Source organism: Oryctolagus cuniculus, chromosome 9 (genome assembly GCF_964237555.1).
Source record: "Oryctolagus cuniculus chromosome 9, mOryCun1.1, whole genome shotgun sequence".
Lineage (NCBI taxonomy): Eukaryota > Metazoa > Chordata > Mammalia > Lagomorpha > Leporidae > Oryctolagus > Oryctolagus cuniculus.
In genome coordinates, this window is record NC_091440.1 from 22,174,669 (window position 1) to 22,195,262 (window position 20,594).

General features: G+C 37.0%; 1 long non-coding RNA gene across 1 annotated transcript in view; it reads left to right on the forward strand.

Annotated features, from left to right (window-relative positions):
* The first annotated feature begins 254 nt into the window (after positions 1-254).
* LOC138843918 (uncharacterized) overlaps positions 255-20,594 on the forward strand; it is a 63,147-nt gene continuing 42,807 nt past the window's right edge. The window contains exon 1 of the long non-coding RNA XR_011379127.1: positions 255-350. This is a non-coding gene — a long non-coding RNA (uncharacterized lncRNA). The remainder of the gene's footprint in view (positions 351-20,594) is intronic.

The window sequence follows — 20,594 nt, forward strand, 5'->3', positions numbered from 1 at the left end:
GATCTGGAGGAAATGAAGTGACCTCTGTAATCTGTGCTGGGCATGGTGAGTCATCCCTTGTGTGTTGTGCCAAGGGCCCTTATTCGGGTACCAGTTGTTGGGGTGTTGCAAGCCAAAGGAGAGACAGGACGCAGAGAGTCTACCTCTGAAGCTCATGCCTGGCGAGCTCCCGGAGTGCCTCTTGTATTGACAAATAGTACATCAGCCATTTGTACAGCACATACTCATGCTTACCTGACTCCAAGATTACTTGTAACGTTACTTGATAATCTTCAGAATATGATTGTCAGGACATTGGTGGGGCACCTTGTGACCTGGTTTACTAGATAAGCAAGTCTGGGAAAGCAAAGGTACGTTATTATGGGAGCCAGTGTTCCAATAAGAACTCAATGCTTTTGTTGCTAATAGGTTACCAATTATCCTTAATCAGTTCCTGCAGCCACACCCTATGTCCAGGAGGTTGTTCCCTCACTGAAGGTGAGTGCTCAGGTTTGTGATTTGGAATGCAGAGGCAGCATATAGTAAGAACTTACAATACCTCCAGAAATCCTTTTTTGCTATATGGCTTTAAGTGTGTTATGGAAGCTACTATACTATTTTCAATGTACTATTTTAAAACATTTTGGAGTCATTTACTATGTAAGTAGCCTAAGTATAACACTTGGAAGAAGAAGAATCTCCCAGAAAATTACATCTGAATTCACACAGTTTGAAAATATCTAAAATAAAGTTTCCCCCCATTCGTACTTGATGAAAAATAAGCCTTTTTCAAATTTTTCTGAGGATTCAATTTTAGGCAAATTTGTCACATTGGTAGGATAACATTGCTAGCATAACATTTTGAGAGAACTTTATATTTTAATGGCAAGTTGCTTTTTTTCATTATAGAATCTTTTTTAAACGTTACTTATTTACATGCAGATGTAAAAATTATAACATTTGAAATCCCTATGGAAAAAAAGTAACTGTTCTTAATTTATGCATATCTAATCATGCTAAAAAATTGGAATCATGTAAAGGAACTATCTGCTATTAAAATAAAATAATTGTTAATTGGAATTGTTTAATTAAATTAATATTTAACATAGAAGTCATTAATATAGACAAATTATTGCAAGAATTATAAACTTTGTCTAAGATTTAGTGAAAATAAATTGTCAATTTATGGGCTTTATCTTATTTATAGAATTGAGATCACTACTTTTGATGACTGAAGAATCTATTAATATATTTTATCTTTTATAGTGCATGCTATGTAGTTAACTCTCTTTGTTCATGTTACTGGAGTATCTACCAGGTACCAGATTCTTGCGATTTGTTTCATTAACTGAAACAAAAAATTATTAATTGTATTTTATTAATTATCTTTTGGCTTTGACATTTTATGCATAACTAGTTTATGATAATTTTTCTGGCATAATTAACTAAACACGCTAAGATTTCAGTTTAATTTCAGTAGATAAATGAAGTCAAATAATGATAGTATCTGTGTTTCAGGAAAATCCCTAATAATTATAACTTATTACTTTGGGCTAATCACTTAACCTCTGTGAGACTAATTTCCTTTCCACCTATAAAACAGGTTTATGGGAATAGCTCTGTTTAGTTCATGGAAATGTTTTCAATGTTAATAATTAAATATGTAAGAAATTGCTTTATGATTATATTATACTGTTATTATAAGGACATAAAATCTCATACTAAGCTATTCTAAATTTCAAAGTGGGGCATTAGATCAAAGGCTAGTTGTGTGATAATTAAAATATTGGATAGTGATTCTCCTTTCTTATTTGGAAAGGAAGAGATTGATGTTAGACTGATTTCCGTAATGCCTAGATTAATAATGTTTACAGCACAGATAAGGTAGTGCATCCATAAAGATCAGGCTAGTAATATTATAGACTTTACAGGTATTGAAGCTAAAAGTGTGATGTTTATGTGGACACTTAATTAAAGGTTAAAAATTCACATTATCAATTTTTTATTTAGCTCAAAGAACATCCAAAAGCAAGGACTGAGAATGATATGGTGCAGATTTATTCCATGGATAATAGTTTGCCAACCTTTGGTCTATACAAAATATTCTACATTGTAAAAAGTTACCTCTGTAAATCCTTTGCAAACACACTATTGTATCATATTTCTTTGGAAATGATTCTCCTGCATTTATTTGACTGGCATATGGGAACAATATGAGAAGTTTTGCATAATGAATACATGTGGAGGTAGGGGAGATTGTACTTTTTATTCACTTGGTATTCCAACATTTTAATGAAGAAAAAGAGTATATCACAGAATCTGAGTGTTCATTTGTGGAGCTTTTCCAATTAAAGAATGCCTTTTTGAATAGTTCTATGTGACAAAAATTTTCACCTCTCGAACTCCTACAATTTATTAAGTAAAAGTAATGAGCATATTATTCAACTGGAAAATAAATCTAATCTGATAAAAAGATAAGTGTGTTCATAATCACTAATATTTTATATCTCAATATGAAACTTCTTTTTTTTTTATTTTGACAGGTAGAGATATAGATAGTGAGAGAGAGAGAGACAGAGAGAAAGGTCTTCCTTCTGTTGGTTCACTCTCCAATGGCCACTACGGCCAGTGCTGCGCCGGTCCGGAACCAGGAGCCAGGTGCTTCTTCCTGGTCTCCCATGTGGGTGCAGGGGCCCAAGGACTTGGGCCATCCTCCAGTGCCCTCCCGGGCCACAGCAGAGAGCTGGACTGGAAGAGGAGCAACTGGGACCAGAACCTGGTGCCCATATGGGATGCCGGCACTGCAGGAGGAGGATTAGCCAAGTGAGCCACAGTGCCAGCCCCTCAATGTGAAATTTCTGCCACTATGCATTTAATAACCCAGCATTTTTGTCTCTCTTAGATTCAGTGTTATGACCCATGTGGGCATAGTAATTAAGTCCACCAGAAACAGCAACTTTTGCTGACACTCTCAAAAGAAATGTACAAGTAGTTTTCTGTTGAATGCAATGTTGAATACATTTTTTGGGAGAGATTTTGATCTCTTAAATTTGAGCTTTATCTTGACATATACTTTGAAGATGAACTGAGACAATCTTGTTTGGTGGAAAATATCCCTGAATACAAATACATAGAGGTTTAAATATTTCTTATATTGTTGCCAATATGTGCACAATATTGTCATTGCTCCTGGCATGCCAAGGTTGCTTGCTAGCATAAAATTCCTCACTCACAGCACGATGAATAGAGAAATAATGAGAGATTATTTTCTTTTTAGCGTTGGTACATGCTCAGGATAAGAATCTGACCCAGTTTGTTACTCTTATTTTTTTTAAAGTTTTGTTTATTTGTTTGAGAGGCAGAGTTACACAGAGAGAAGGAGAGACACAGAGAAAGGTCTTCCATCCACTGTAGGCAGGAGTTTCTCCTAGGTTCCTGACACACGGGACCCAAGAACTTACACTATCTTCTACTGCTTTCTTAGGCCAGAAGCGGAGCAGCTGGGACATGACGAACTGGTACACATGTGGGATGCCGGCACTGCGTGTGGAGGCTTAGCCTACTACGCCCCAGCACTGTCCTCTTTTCACTTTCTTTTTCTTTTTCTGTTTTCTCCATGGTGTTACTCTTATGGGTTGGACAATGATGTGGCCTGTGTTGGAAACTTTGAAACATTAAGGTAATGATAGCTCTCTAAACCTACATGACCTGTTCCTAAATCTTTTAGATTGTGAGATACTGCACACTTCAATCTAATATGCTATGGGTACAATGTGAGATACTGTAGATTACAGATATGGGTCAAAAGCCTATTTAATCCATTAATTAAAGAAATGGTTCTGGCCAGCGCCGCGGCTCACTAGGCTAATCCTCCGCCTAGCGGCGCTGGCATACCAAGTTCTAGTCCCGGTTGGGGCACCGGATTCTGTCCCGGTTGCCCCTCTTCCAGGCCAGCTCTCTGCTGTGGACAGGGAGTGCAGTGGAGGATGGCCCAGGTGCTTGGGCCCTGCACCCCATGGGAGACCAGGAAAAGCACCTGGTTCCTGGCTCCTGCCATCGGATCAGCGCGGTGCGCCGGCCGCAGCGCGCCAGCCGCGGAGGCCATTGGAGGGTGAACCAACGGCAAAGGAAGACCTTTCTCTCTGTCTCTCTCTCTCTCACTGTCCACTCTGCCTGTCAAAAAAAAAAAAAAAATGGTTCTGAAGTCCCCGCTGTGTTTCAGATACTGCAGGGCATCCATGGTATACTTCTTTGAGTTGTCCAGACACTTGCATTTTTGAGGATAATATACCATTCTTTCTTTTAAGATTTATTTTACTTGAAAAGTAGAGTTACAGAAAAAGGTAGATATATAGAACTTTAGAGATCTTCCATGCTGGTTCACTCCCCAAATAGCCAAAATGACGGGTTGGGCCAGGCTGAAGTCAGGATCTGGGAGCTTTTTCTGGGTCTCCCACACAGATGCAAGGGCCCAAGCACTTGGGGCATCTTTTACTGCTTTCCAGGTGCATTAGTAGGGAGTTGGGTCAGAAGTAGAGCAGCCGGGACTTAAACCGGCACCCAAACTGGCACTCATATCAGATGCCAGTGCTGCAGACTGGCCCTTTAACCTGCTGCACCACAGTGCCAGCCTGACAAGGTGACATTCCAGCAGAGGGTGAGAAACTTAGATTTACAGCCAGATCATCCTTCTAAGCAATTGTATGAATTGAGAGGAATTGACATGCTTTGCCTAGTCTTTGACTATTCTCTGTTTTCATATCAGTTTGCAGCTCTGATCTTTTTCTTACATGGTCCTATCTCATGATTTCCTTGATTGCCAATATCTCTTATCTTATAAAGACCCTAAAGCATAATCAGCTATCTCCACTTTAATTTCAGTAGCCATATGTTTACCACTAGTTTCCTGGTAGTGGTAAAAGAGATATTAGCCCTATAGCTCAAAGGAACTTTTCTGAAAAATATGACTAACAATATATTCCTTTAACAATGAATCAAAAAGTGCTAGTGCTGTGGCATAGTGGGCTAAGCCTCCACCTGATGCGTCAGCGTCCCATATGGGTGCCCGTTTGTGTCCTGACTGCTCCTCTTCTGATCCAACTCTCTGCTTATGGTCTGGGAAAGCAGTGGAAGATGCCCCAAGTGCTTGAACCCTTGTACTCACGTGGGAGACCTGGAAAAAACTCCTGGCTCCTAATTTAGGGTCTGCCCAGATCCAACCATTGCATCCATTTGAGGAGCAAACAAGCAGATGGAAGATCTTTATCTTTGTCTCTCCCTCTCTCTGTCTATAACTCTACCTCTCAAATAAATAAATAGATGACAACTGTGCCCTGCCTAAAAGTACCTGGTTTTTTGACTTTGGCTTTTGACCCCAGTTTCCTGTTGATGTAGATTGTGGAAGCACTGGTGATGGCTTAATGGGTTACTGCCACCACAGGGAAGATATAGACTGAGTTTGTGGCTCCAAATTTTGGCATTTCAGGCATTTGGGGAATGAACCAGAGAAGAGGAGCTGTCTCACTGTGTCTGTCTGTCTCTCTGCTTCAGAAATTTCAAAAAGTTAGAATAGGAAGATATTAAAATGTAAATTAAAACCCAACTAAGATGAAAGTATAGGATTATATTAAGCCATATATATATTAAGCCATATATAATATATATATTCCTATGTCACAAATCATTTATATAATATATATATATATGATTTATATATATGATATATGCTATATATATATATGATTTGTGACATAGGAATCTTTATAAGTTTTTTGTTTGTTCTCAGGTCTTGAATTTCTCTAATAGATTCCCTGCAGTGAATAAAACTTGGTGTCAATTCTTTGTCACTCCTCGGATTGAGAAGATATTTCTATCTCCTCTCCCTTTGAATCTGATGATACCCTTAGACTTACTGAAGAAGCAAATGTGTCAGAATTAAAAGAGCCAGTGCGTCTTAAGAGATCTAAAGGTTAATTTTTCACTGTGGGGAGCAGTTATTCTGCACGAAGAAATTCAGGCAGCCTCAAGGTGAAGCCCGCATTACGAGTAGCCTGGGCATCCTCCCCACAGCCCATTCGAGCTCCACTTTTACAGCCTTCTTAATAAGGCCATGTTGAGCTTTCCAGCCACGTCTGCATTCTAGCCAAGACCAAATGAAGAAGAAAAACCACTAGAGCTTCAGAACCATGACATATAGTGAATTATTATTGCTTTAAGTTGGAGGAGGGCATTTATACATCACGATCAATAACTGAACCAAAACTTGGCACTTGGGTGTAGGATGCTACTAAAACAAAAATAAAACATGTTAAAGAGAACAGAAAAAGCAGGGGCCGGCACTGTGGCACAGCGAGTTAACGCCCTGGCCTACAGTGCTGGCATCCCATATGGGTTCCGGTTCTAGTCCTGGCTGTTCCTCTTCCAATCCAGCTCTCTGCTATGGCCTGGGATAGCAGTAGAAAATGGCCCAAGTCCTTGGACCCCTGTACCCACATGGGAGATGCAGAAGAAGCTCCTGGCTCCTGGCTTTGGATCAGTGCAGCTCCGGCCATTATGGCCATCTGGCACCAGCATCCCATATGGGAGTTGGGTTCTAGTCTTGGTTGCTCCTCTTCCAGTCCAGCTCTCTGCTGTGGCCCGGGAAGGCAGTGGAGCATGGCCCAAGTGCTTGGGCCCCGCACTCGCATGGGAGACCAGGAGGAAGAACCTGGCTCCTGGCTTCAGATTGGCGCAGTATGCTGGCTGTAGCGGCCGTTTGGGGAGTGAACCAATAGAAGGAAGACCTTTCTCTCTCTCCCTCTCTCTCTCTCTCTCTCACTAATTCTGCCTGTCAAAAAAAAAAAAAAAAAAAATTGAGTCCCTGGAAATTGCTCTGAGTGCAAGAGGGGAGGCATCGTTTTTTGAGGATATAGCCGACAGAAAGACACCATCATGAGACATAAGGACAAATCCCACCTACTACAGAATGGATAGTATGGATAGTTTGGGGAGTGAACCAGCCGAAGGAAGATCTTTTTCTCTGTCTCTCTCTCTCTGTAACTCCACGTGTAAAATAAATAAAAAATTAAAAAAAAAGAAACTAAATGCTCAAGATCAAGATGACAACACATGTATTGCTGCTTGACTCTTCATACCTAACTCAGAGACAATATCCACGGTGCATCCTAGACGCCCAGTGCTGTGCTAAACTTCCAGACTTCTTCAGGGTGTGTGTCGTAGCCTCCCTCAGGCAGACAGAGCACTGTGTGCATCTTCATGTCGTGGTTTCACACCTGTGATTCTCACATTGACACAGAGAAAGTTTTGCCTCACAGTGTGGGAAAGACCTTCTAGGATGCATCAGCATCAATATTTTTGAGAATATAATAGTATCATGGGCGTTAGAGATGAAAAAATCCACATTCACAATTCACAATACTTCCTTTAAATCATCTAGGAGACCACAAAGAGCCCAGTCATCTACATGAAGAGGCCCACGTGAAGAGACGCTGGGGAAACTGCCCCATATTCACAGCTGAATTCCCGTGTGGCTTCCTACACCACACTGTGGAGCAGACAGATGATGTCAGCCTAAGCCAATGTCGAGTGAGGTTGAACTATCAGATCCAGTAAAAGAATCCCCCCCACACACAAACACATGCACATTCGCACTTAGCAACCAACATGTTCTATAGCAGGCACATGAACAAACTAATGCTATTCCTGCAGAAAAGAAATGAGTCTTCAACCTGTGAAAACACGTGGTGGAAAAGGAAATGTATATCGCTTAGGGAAAGACCAATATGAAAAGGCTACATACTGTGTGATTCTAGTTATTTTACATTCTGAAAAAGGTAAATCTCTGGAGGTGGTAAAAAACATTAGTGGTTGGCAGGGGTTAGGTGCGAGAGAGAAATGAAATGGCAGAGCACGGAGTAGTTTTGGGTGATTAGGCTACTCACTATGATATTGTAATGATACATTTTTGACATTATACATTTGTCCAATCCATAGAATGGGTAACACCAGGATGAACCTTCATTTAAACTATTGTTTTGGGGTGTTAATGAATTCTCAATATTTATTCACCAATAGTAACAAATTGGATTCTTTGGTGTTTGATGTTGATAATGGGGGAGGCCATTCATGTATGGGTGCAGGAAACTTATAGGGACTTTAGGTACTTTCTGATCAGTTCTGTGGTTAAGGCATTTTGCTGACAAATTTAAAAAAAAAAAAACTATTTAAAAAGAATTTTGAAACTAAGTTTTGAAGTCATTTTTTCAAATTAATTGTTGAAATAAGAATAAAGGTAATTTGCACTAAAATACAATCAAATTAAAAATTTATCTGAAGGGGAGTGAGAGAGAAAAGGGGCGGGGGGGAGAGGAGAGAAGAGAGAGAGAGAGAGTCTGAAATATGCTGGTTCACTCCTCAAATGCATACAACAGCTGGAACTTGGCAGCCAAAGTCAGGAGCTAGGAATTCCATGTGAGTCTCTAAAGTAGGTGTCAGTGAACTGAAATCGGAACCCAGGCACTTTGATATGGGGTGTAGACCTCACAAGCAGAATCTTAAACAGTATGCCAATGGCTGCCCCTATACTTTATTACTCCTCAATTTTGCTGATCTCATCTTGTTCAAAAGGATTTTTATTCTAACATTTTTTTGGCTAAAATTAATTAGTAAATTAGTATAATCTGGGAAAGCTTTGGTGTGTATGCACACATGTGCACATGTGTATTCTTTCCTTTCTATTTGTAGACTACCCAATGGGACATAACCTGAGCTTATACTTATGTGTCTTATTTTTGAGTGTTGTAAATTATATTAAACCACAAGTGACTCCCTAGGGACATTTTTCCTCTAATTTCTTATATCTTTTTCTTAACTATTTCTTCTAGGGAAAAATATTATTTCTATCTCTCCCTCCCAATCATGACTCTCTTAACTGGTCCCTACACATTTTTCCCTGAAACATTTTATTTATGAATACAAACTTCATATATTTCATAATTACAACTTTAGGGACATGGTGATTCTTCCCACAATATCCGCCCTCCCACCCACTCTTCTACCCTTCTTCCTCCTCTCTCTTCTATTCCCATTCTTGTTTTTTACTAAGATCTATTTTCAATTAACTTTATATATACACATATATATGATTATGATAAGTAAGGAGTTCAAGAAATAATATGAAAATAAACTGTTCCTCCCAACACATTTTAGATAATGTGTTTTTTTATGCTTATTAACTGTGGAAGTAAAATTTTTTTTTTTTTTTTTTTTTTTTTGACAGGCAGAGTGGACAGTGAGAGAGAGAGACAGAGAGAAAGGTCTTCCTTTTGCCGTTGGTTCACCCTCCAATGGCCGCCGCTGCAGCCGGCGCACCGCGCTGATCCTGGCAGGAGCCAGGAGCCAGGTGCTTTTCCTGGTCTCCCATGGGGTGCAGGGCCCAAGCACCTGGGCCATCCTCCACTGCACTCCCTGGCCATAGCAGAGAGCTGGCCTGGAAGAGGGGCGACCGGGACAGAATCCGGCGCCCCAACCGGGACTAGAACCCGGTGTGCCGGCGCCGCAAGGTGGAGGATTAGCCTATTGAGCCACGGCGCCGGCCCGGAAGTAAAATATTTTGACTTCACATGCATTTAAACTTTATAAAGAATACTATAAGTAAATACAAATATTTTTGAAAAATACAATATTTTTATATCGATTAGATAACAGAGAATATGTTTGTGAAGAGTTCTATTTTAAGCAATGTTGTGAGGTTTATTACTGTTCATTCCTCTTGCCTCTTACATAGGAAAAATTTGATTTATGCACATGTTCAACTAATTTCTAGCGCCACATTTCCCCTAAATGTCTGTGACCATTTATACCCCAAGAGAAGTATGAGTGTTCTGTTTCTGTATATTTTACTCAGCCAATGGTATTATCAGCTTTTATAGTTTTCCCCATCTGGTTACCAAAATTTTATCTTACTATTAAATTTATTTCCATGATGCATAACTATGTGTTTGTTAGAATTTTAATCCATGTGGTATATAGATGTATACTATATGTGCTTTATGTGTAATATAGTCAGAAAAAGTAAAGTAAATGAATTGTAATTATGAATGTCAAATAAAAGTGAGTATTTAACAATAATGGAGAAGGAGGAAGACAATTGTAGAAAGATGGTTGCTTGGAATATATGTGCATGATTATGTGTATAGATAATATTTTGTTTTTTCCTTATGTTTAGCATCTAATGTTATGTGTATTAGCATTACCTTACTAATGCAATGTGTTCTGTTAATTTCATAGTTTTAATAATCTTCACTTGAAATTCAAGATGTTATTGATTTGTAAGATAGTATTCAGGCTGGCACCACGGCTCAATAGGCTAATCCTCCACCTAGCGGCGCCTGCACACCGGGTTCTAGTCCCGGTCGGGGCACCGGATTCTGTCCCCATTGCCCCTCTTCCAGGCCAGCTCTCTGCCGTGGCCTGGGAAGGCAGTGCAGGATGGTCCAAGTGCTTGGGCCCTGCACCCCATGGGAGACCAGGAGAAGCACCTGGCTCCTGCCTCGGTTTAGCGTGGTCGCCGGCCGCAGCGCGCCAGCCTTGGCGGCCATTGGAGGGTGAACCAACGGCAAAGGAAGACCTTTCTCTCTGTCTCTCTCTCTCACTGTCCACTCTGCTTGTCAAAAAAAAAAAAAAAATAGTATTCATTTCATTCTAGCTTTGTGCTATTATTCCCAGAAACATTTATGTGTTTCTGTGAAAAATTGACAATAAGTTGTGTGCTATGGTTTACAATTTCAAAGTAACTGTCATTGAGATTTTAAGTCATGTAAACAATTATCATAATTTTTATATTGTGAAGTTATAGCAAAAAGCATATGATCAAATAAATGTATTTCAAAGTATGTTTTATTCATTTGGCTCAAATTATTTTTATTCCTTGAAAAGAAAAAATGCTTGTAACTATATGTTTGCACAAATGATTAAATATTTGATGATTAATAATGACAGGACATTCATGAATGGTAATTCAATCAAGAGTTATGCTTACATAATTGTGTGAACATATAGCTTTCATAATGTGCTAAATATGTTTGTTTATTCATTTTTTGATTTATAATCTTAACAAACCCATAATACTGACCGAACTTTTCTATAATAAGAAAAAATCATATTGCACTTTACAATGATAAATTTGAAGTCATTCATTTACATGTCTCTAATGTTCAATACATCTATGTAACTTTAAAAATCTAAGTGTTCTTACTTTTGTTATTCAGGTTTAATCATTTTGGATGGTTCACAGCTTTGAAAAAAATGAGATTTCAATGTTAATTTTGAATCTGTGTGGATGAATGGCTAAAAAGCTGAGAGTAAAGGCTTCAGAGGTCTGAATTGAATTGTTTTTATTATCTCAGTGCCAAAAGGACAAAAACATACAAAATACAAAAGGAAAACATAGAATATCCAAATAAAAGCAACACTCCTGGATAGGAGTGGTAAATTTGCTTTGTGAAGTATAAGCAAAAATTAACAAAGCTTGTTTAATAATTGAATTTAAGTGATTTTCTATTACAATATGTGCCAACATAAGAAAAAGGGAAACCTCTCTAGTAAAATATATTATGCATAGATAATATCTTTATTTTTTCAACATTCTGATATGAAACGGACAAAATGCAATATTGAAGAAATTACTGGAGATTTAAAGATGTAAGGCAATATGATTGACATCCAAAAGAGAAAAACTGATTGGCAGCCATGCACTTTAAAATAGTCATATGTTACATGTGAAAAATTGAGAAACTCTGACAAAATATATGAGTGACTGGAAGATTTCAAAGTGAATTAGAATCTACAAATGGCAGTGACTGTTGAAAAAAATTTTATTGAAACATAATATCATTATATCACACATGATAAAAATATGACAATAACCTAATCCCCACAGACTCATTGCAAGCTGAAAAAACTGAAAAAAAAAATCAAATTCAGTCTCTACCCTACATTCAGACCCTATGCTAGCACTGAAAAATCCAACCCATTTACACATACCCAACCAACCATAAAGTTAACAGGACAATTTTCCTAATATGTTATGTTATGAAAAAAATGTTAATCAAAATATCTTGTTAGGATAAAAAGAAGGCAGAGTAAGGACAACACTACTATGAAAGAGCATCACCATCATAAATTGTGAGAAAAGGGGTGAGCAAAATATATGACTGAATGAATTCAAGAAAGAAAGAAACAAAAAGGTAAAATGACATCGAAAATGGAAATCACATTACATGGGAGAGTGTATGTGATCATGTATATATTAAGTGACAGAAGATAAAATTATGTGTCATGAAAGGGAGAGTGAAAAAAAGCAATTAAAAAACATTTGAATGCATTTGATAGCTGTAGAAGAGAAAATACAGAGCACATAAATTTAAGCTCTTGAAGATAAGCAATGGCATAGCATTCATAATTTTAATTATAATATATAAAAATCTCTGGAATAAAACAGGAGCTGCCTCTATGTATTCCCAGTATGAAATCTGTACAACTTGCAACTTGAGAAATAGCCTAATAAAATTATTACAGGATTTGCTAAAAATTGCTTACTAGTTGCTAGGTAAAAGATATGTCACTACAATTTAGTACTAAAACATAAATATGTTCGAGAAAATCCCCTCAAATTACTACTTGGCTTAGTGTAAATACATTCAGAATTTTTCAAGTCCTCCAGTAACTAACTGAGAAGTTGGATTCTATTTCTCAATATATAAATATTATCTTAATGTAAAACTACTCCCTTATATCTAGTCCTCTACAGTAATTTCCCTTTCACTTCTGTAGCAGGAAAAATCCAGCAAGATATATATCATTTTATTTTTGGGCATATGTTACTGTCACACAAATAGTAATCATTTATTAACTTTTTAATCATGGTTAATTTTTTTAATTAATACTTTTAGTGTGCGTTTTGTAGCTACTGCTCTAGTTTTTGGTGACGAGAGATAGACAAGGAAAACAGGTGTCTCTTCATCATAAATCTTATAATCCAGTTGGTAAGACATAAAAAGAAAATTAAAAAAAAATCCTGTAACAATGAGTGTTGTAAAGAAATAAAACAACATAAATGAAATAGCAAATGACCGAGAATGAAATTGAAAAAGACCTCTTAAGATAGATTGGTATTTTTGAGAGAATAATATTTGAAACGCAAATGATGAGAGGCACCCATGCATACAACCATCTGGAGGAGAAGAACTGCAGATTCAGAGGAAAGATAATAACGAATATGCTGGTATGGAAAAATAATGGCACACTGGAGGAAAACAGTACCTGCGGGTATGACCAGAATATGGTTAGCAAAGTGTAAAGATTAATTTTATATATTAACTTGACCGGCTTAAGGGATACCCTTAAGTGGTAAAACTTTATTTCTGGGTGTATCTGTGAGAGTGTTCCTGGAAGAAGTGAGTACTGGAATCGGAAGACTGAATTAGAAATCTATCCTCACCACTGATCTGTCAGCAATGCTACAGGATAAACTTACTAAAGATTTCAGAGGTTAATGCCAGAGCATTAAATCCGGGCACAGGATGGTTCTGAGCATGGGGTCCTGTGTTACTGTATTTGTTACTGTATTTGTTTTATCCTTAAAACTGTTCCTGTTCTCTGCAAAGAATAAAAAACTAAGTTCTTAATGGAGTGAACTGGAGCATGTTTGCTAGTCCTGTGATGTGAGCAATCTGTGTTGTGAATGGATTCTTAATTTACTTTCTTCAATTTACCCCAACTAAGCAAAGCTCCAAACTCAGTCTTTGGTCACCAGAAGCCAAGATATTTGTTCATCTCCCCTAGTTTTGTAAATGTTGCTTGCCACTGAACACCTTGAATTCTCATTAGCACTTGCGTAATTTGTGTTAATACAATAGTCAGGCTTTCTATGCTTATTTTTGTGGTTGATATATAATATCTGGGTTAATCCAATATAAATTATTCTATCGTCATTCAGGTAGTACCTCATTACTTTGGCCAATGAAACTCAAGAATAAACTTACCAGGAGGGTTCTTGAACATTACTTTTTAATAAAAAGGAAAAATAATGCTGGGTTCACATTCTCATTTTTTTGTCTAACTTTTAGACAATGTTCTGGAGCTACTGTGGTCATTTTGTGACCATAGAGCCATAAGTAAGAATTCAATAAAACTAACAGCCTAAGAATGACAGGAAAGATTGAAAAAAATTGCTTAGGATTTTGAGAGCTTTTTGACACTATAAATTAGCACTTTAATACTTAACTCTAGACTTCTTGTGAGATGACAAAAATGTACTAAAATGTTTTGAGCCTCTATTTTTTTCTTGTGTGTCACTTGCTTTCTTATAGGTTTAACTATTTTTTGACAAAGTGTCTTAGAATGCCAAACACTCAGAAGGGTTAATAGAATATGTTGATAATTTCTTTTTAAATGGTAATTATGGTAATTGTCTCATATTTATTGTTAATGTTCTTTTTCTCTTCCTCCATTCTCCTGACTCAGTAAACATATGTTCTAGATGGTTATTATGATGTCATTATGATTCTGAAGTCAAAGTTTCATTACTTTTCTGAAATTTTATGAAACACACACACACATACACACACACACACACACAGAGAGAGAGAGAGAGAGAGAGAGAGAGAGAGAGAGAAAATTTCGAGAAATTGGCTTACATGCTTGTGGGAGCTGCCAAGTAGGAAAGCTACAAGGCAAGTCAGTAGACCAGGAATTCCTAGAGTAAACATTGCAGTCTTGAGTCCAAAATCTGTCTGGAAGCAGAATTTCTTCCACTTGATATGAGATGACGGGGAGGGAAAAAGGGGCTATCTTTTGTCTTAAGGGCTTCAACTGATCAGACAAAGTCCCCCATATTAATGCAATGTTATTTGCTTTAATTCAAAGTCTACTGAATTAAAGGTTGATCTCATCTGAAAATCACCTTTAGAGAAACATCGAGACTGTTTGACGAAACAACTGGATTCATAGCTTACCCAAGTTGTACATAAAATTAAATAACCTAAGTAAATGTGTATGTGTGTGCGTGTATTTCTTAGTAAATCTATAGTCTTTATTGACTTCTCAAGTATAATAAATATTCTTTTTTGTTACTTTCATGTGTAAACAAGAATATGGATATGGGAAGCAATACATTTGTGATGCTTAGTTTTTTATGTTAACTTGCCTGGCCAAGATGATTAAGCCTCCTACTGGATGTTTCTTTGAGTGTATTTTTTCATGACATTGGTATGTAAATTGTGGAACTTAAGTAAAGCAGGCTGCCTTTTACTGAATGGGTAGATTCCCAGCCAATCAGCTGAAGATCTAAATAAAATGAAAGGCTGGCCTTTTCTCCTGTAAGAGGGAATTGGACAGCAATTGTTTGAACTTCAAATACAGCACTGATTCTTCTCTGGTTCTCTGTCTGCCACCCCAGCCAGATTTGCCAGTCTCCATTGAGTGTTTACCAATTCCTTAAAATTAATCTTTCTGTGTATAGAAGTATCCTATTGATTCTATTTCACTGGATAATCTTGGTATTGCAGCATTTCTTTTAATTTTTAGATTATTGATCCATTAATATCTGCCACTTGATGCAGAGAAGTTAAAAAACAGAAGTCGTATGGTTTAGGTAGATTAAAATTCATTGTCATTTTCATTCTGTTGCTATTAGATCATAACTTAAAATTATTGGATTTCAAGAGAAAAGTTGCTATTTGTTGTTGTTGGAAATTCATTCCTTTTTTAAAAAAAAAAAGGTTTGATCTGCATTCTTGTTTTATTTTTTTAAAGATAGAATTATTTATTTGAAAGTCAGAGTTATAGAGAGAGACAGAGTCACAGATTGAGAGATCTTCCTTCCACTGGTCCATTCCCAAAGTGACCTTGATGGCCAGGGCTGAGCCAAGCTGAAGCCAGGAGCCAGGAGCTTCATCTGGTCTCCCACATGGGTAGTGGGGGTCCAAGTAACTGGGCCATGTTCCACTGTTTTTCTCAGGACATTAATAGGGAGCTGGATTGGAAGTAGAGAAGCCAGCATCATAGGTAGAAGCTTTAGCTCCAACATAGTAACACCTGCCCCTGTTTTTATTTATTTATTTATTTATTTTGGATTATTCATTTGAATGCTCTTCTTTAATTTTATCTTTATTTCCTTAATTTATTTAATTCTCATTTTGACATTGGAAGCATAGTCCTACCTTTTTCTAACTGGTGGCTTTATTTTCAAATCTTTCATTATTATTTCTCAAATCAGTATCATTTTTTAAAATCCAGAGATGAAGGGTTTTCTTCCATATCCCCACATTTAGAACTCATCTAACTCACAAATACATTTGAAGCCCAGAGGAAGGAATGTGTCTGCAGCGTCCCTTACAGAAGGAAGCAGGGACTTGAATCAGCACCCATATGTGATGCTGGCTTCAAAGGTGTTGGCTTAACTCACTGCACCATGATGATAGCCCCATACATGTTCTTAATTTCAAGGAATAATGGTGTACTTATCTAGCTGTCCTTCTGGCTAATTAATTCATTTTCCTGAACTTCAGTGTCTTCATCTGTACAATAAAGACAGAACAACTCACAGGATATCTGAAAATAAAAATGAAGCAGGGAAGGTAAAACATTTAAAATTGTACCTATTATTTATTCAGCATAACACTCAATACAGAGTAACTGTTCACATCTAATTTTAGTAGATGTTAAAGAGAATATAGCAAGACTCACCAAAGATTTGTGAGCAAGTACAATTTAATAAATATCAAATCTTCATTTTAAGACTCTCTAGCTCAGGTAGACATATAAATCACATTTTGATGCAAGAAGATATCAAAAAGAATTTTTCAGCAGACCAATGCACTAGTCTAGCTGAATGAAGATGAGAAACTGTCATGAATGTACCTGGGAATCAAAACACAGACAGACTGAACAGATTTATAAAATGTTTTATTGAATATAAATGTGTATGGGGTGGAGAATGACACACTAAACTTTGAAATCAGGTGTAGGAAGATGCAACTTGAATAGAGAGAAGGTTGAGAGAAGAAGGTGGCATTATTTTCTTGATAATTGTCAGCAGTTTTGGGTGAATTATTTATATTTGGGGTGTTGTGTTAACTTTCTATTGCTGCTCTGAAAAAACTACTAAGATCAATGGTTTAAAGAAACCAACTCCTACTTTTACAGTTCTGGTCACTTAAAGTCCTAAATAGATCTAATTGTGTTAAAGTCATTTTATTAGGTCTATATTCCTTCTGGAAGCTCTGGGAAAGAATCCCTGTCCTTGCTTTTGCTAGTTAGTAAGAAATACACACATGTGCATGCACATATGGACACACACACACGTGAAAGGGAGAGGAGAAAGAGGGATCTTTCATCTGCTGGTTCCCTCCCCAGATGGTCACACTCGCCATGTCTGGGCCAGACGGAGACCAGGAACCAGAAACTCTATCATGGTCTCCTGTATGAGGAGGTGTCAAAGTACCTGAGCCATCTTCTGATGCCTTCCCAGGTGCATTACCAGAAAACTGGATTGGAAGCAGAGTAGCTGGGACTTGAAGGTCAGTCCAATATGTGGTGCTGGCATCAAAAGGGCAGCTTAATCTGCGGCAGCACAACGCTGGCCCCCTATTTCATACCTTTTTTTTTTTTTTTTAAGATTTATTCATTTGAAAGTCAGAGCTACAAGGAGAAAGAGAGGTCTTCATCCACCAGCTCATTCCCCAATTACAAGGGTGCAGGGGCCCAAGGACTTGGGCCATGTTGTACTGCTTTCCCAGGCCATTGCAGAGAGCTGGATTGGAAGTGGAGCAGACAGGACTAAAAACGGTGCCCATACAGGATTCCTGAGCTGTAGGCGGCAGCCTCACCCACTACGCCACAGCACCAGCCCAATATTTCATACTTTTTTAACAACAGACATTTAATTATAAGATATTTCATGGAATCATGGATGTTAGAAAGGCTAAAATATTCTCCTGTATTCATTAATCATTGTTCACCTAGTTTAGTTTACTCCTCTGCATAGAGCATAATTTTAAACTCCAAGGCTTAGAATTCTGGGATTAGAAGTATATATGTTTATTTCTGTGTACTATGTGTTTTAACAGCATCATTTAAACACTAATTATGCATGAAATTATGTTGGATTTCTCGCTAAATGCAAAGGAAGAAATGTTTTCATGATTTATTCTTTCTCTAGTAAACATTTCTGAAACTGTATTGCTGATACAGCTCATCAAGCAAACCTTATGAGAAAAGAAATATATGGGAGGAAAACACTAATTAGGGAATTTTTCTTTCCCAACTACACATGTGAAATGACCATTAATGTCAATCACAAGGCGATGTCTTTCTGCCAAATACCCTCAGGTAAGAATGAACTTCATTTTTTCCCCCTCCAAATTGTTAAAAATCTACATTGTTTTCTAAATCCAAAACTTTGGTTTCCATAAAAAGGGTATATAAGTTCAGCTGTTCAGTTGATATTTATACAAACATATATTTATTTAATATATTTTGAAATACTTACCTTTATGTCAGTTTTATGTCCCCCAAATAATATTCTCTCTGTAACTCATTTTTATTGAATTTTAGCTGAGATACCATTGGTTTTATGTAAATATAGGTTTCTTGATTTTTTTATACATTTAAGTGATTATGTTAGAATTGAGAACTGCAATCATTATATAAATATCAAAAATATAGACTACACAGGTGTTTTCAGTGTTTCATAAACACTGCAGCATATGACTTATTAATATTTAGAGATTTCAGCATGCTGCAGTAAATATAAAATCATTCCCCATGCTACAAAAAACATCAGCGAATGTTATTATTCTTGCTCTCAAGATGAAATGAGAACAAACCATAAGCAGTATTTTGCACTGAAAATATATATAACTTAACTGTGGTTAACTGTTAACCTTTAAAACATGTAAAACAAAAACGTAAAACTATATCAACAAGAATTCATATTCCTAGGCAACAGATAGTCAAAACTACTAATAATCTACATAAAGTTACATTTTTATTCTTACATAAAGACTGCTAAATATAGTGGGTTCAAAAATACCATGGTATATGTTGCAAGGATGATATTACATGTGGTTTATATTAATTATGTTGTTGATTGGTTCAATCCATTTGGAAAATAAACTGAGCACCATTGAAGGAATTGGCGTCTATGGTGAAACTTTCTAAGTTCATGTTTACTATCAAGTGTGTCAAACATAAGCAAAGTTCCACAGTTTTGCTTAGTTTTAGTAATCACTGAGTTACTTAAATTGTCTATACAAGTATTACAAAGGTTATTTTATTCAAACCTTCCTTATTTTACCAACACGTGTTTAACAAATTAGCAATCTTTGTAGTAAGCTTTTCAAAAAGTAAGAGGTTTTAAAAAGTGATTAGAAGGACTTTCTTTTTGGTTTCATGTTCAACAGGTGCTGAACTTGAAATTTGTCATTCCCATCCTGAAAAACAAACAAACAAACAAAAACAAAACAAAACAAAACAAAACAAAACAAAAAAAAAACCTGCAACAACCAAAAAAGAAAAAAAAAAAAAAGCCCTGTAAGACAGAAAATTCAATAACTGTTCTTGGAACTGTCAAAGTACTAAACTGGCAGGAAAATTACCACACCAAGATCTGGAAATAGGATAGTCCAGTTAGTCATAGCCAGGATCTGCTTCCAAAATTACTGGTGTATCCTCTTGTAGGAAATAAAAAATACAATTCTGACAAATTCTTGGAGATGGTGATACTGGTTTAGGAATGAGAAACTGCAGGATATTCAGTCTCCAGAGATGTCCTACATGTTCATGTGTTTTTCCTCAGGAACCCCACCAGGGTTTCATGGGTAAGCAACAATAAAAGGAAGGATATTCGGCTTATTTTTTAAGATGCTAGTTGGGACACTTGCATCTCATATCAGAGTATCTGGTTCAAGTCATGGACCCACTCCTGATTCCAACTCCTTCTAATGTGTACACTGGGAGGTGGCTCAAGTGGTTGTATCTTGCCCACTCACATGGGAGATCTGGATTGAGTTCCTATTGCTGGCTTTCACCCTGCCCAATCTGGCTATTGTGGACATCTGCGGAGTTAATTAGTGAATAGCAGCTCTGTTTGCCTGTCTCTCTGTCTCCCTCCCTCAAAGAAGAAATAATAAATAAAATAAATAACAACAATATAAATAATATATACAAAAGAGCTAATAAAGATTCTTTTGTGACTGACAGAAAAAGGGGAGGAGTGTTCTTTAGAACATAAATCCCTAAATTACTCCAAAACAAATTCCTACTCTCTAGGAGAAAAGGCTTTGCTAAACATTCTGTCATATCCAAGAACAGGGAAAGCTACACTTAGTTGAAAAACTTTGACTAGTCACTGAGCAGAGGCACAGGCCAACTGAAGACTGTTTTTTTCTTGGAAGATTATGGAGCACTTGCCCTCTTGACTGCTGCCATACTAACAGGTCTCCCACGTAATAGTCGTGGACTACAGCTAAAAGAGCTACAAGATTGTAGCTGAAATAGCTAAAAGATTTTCTCTAGAGAGGAGTAATTTTGGAAAACTCACAGTCAAGAGGGAA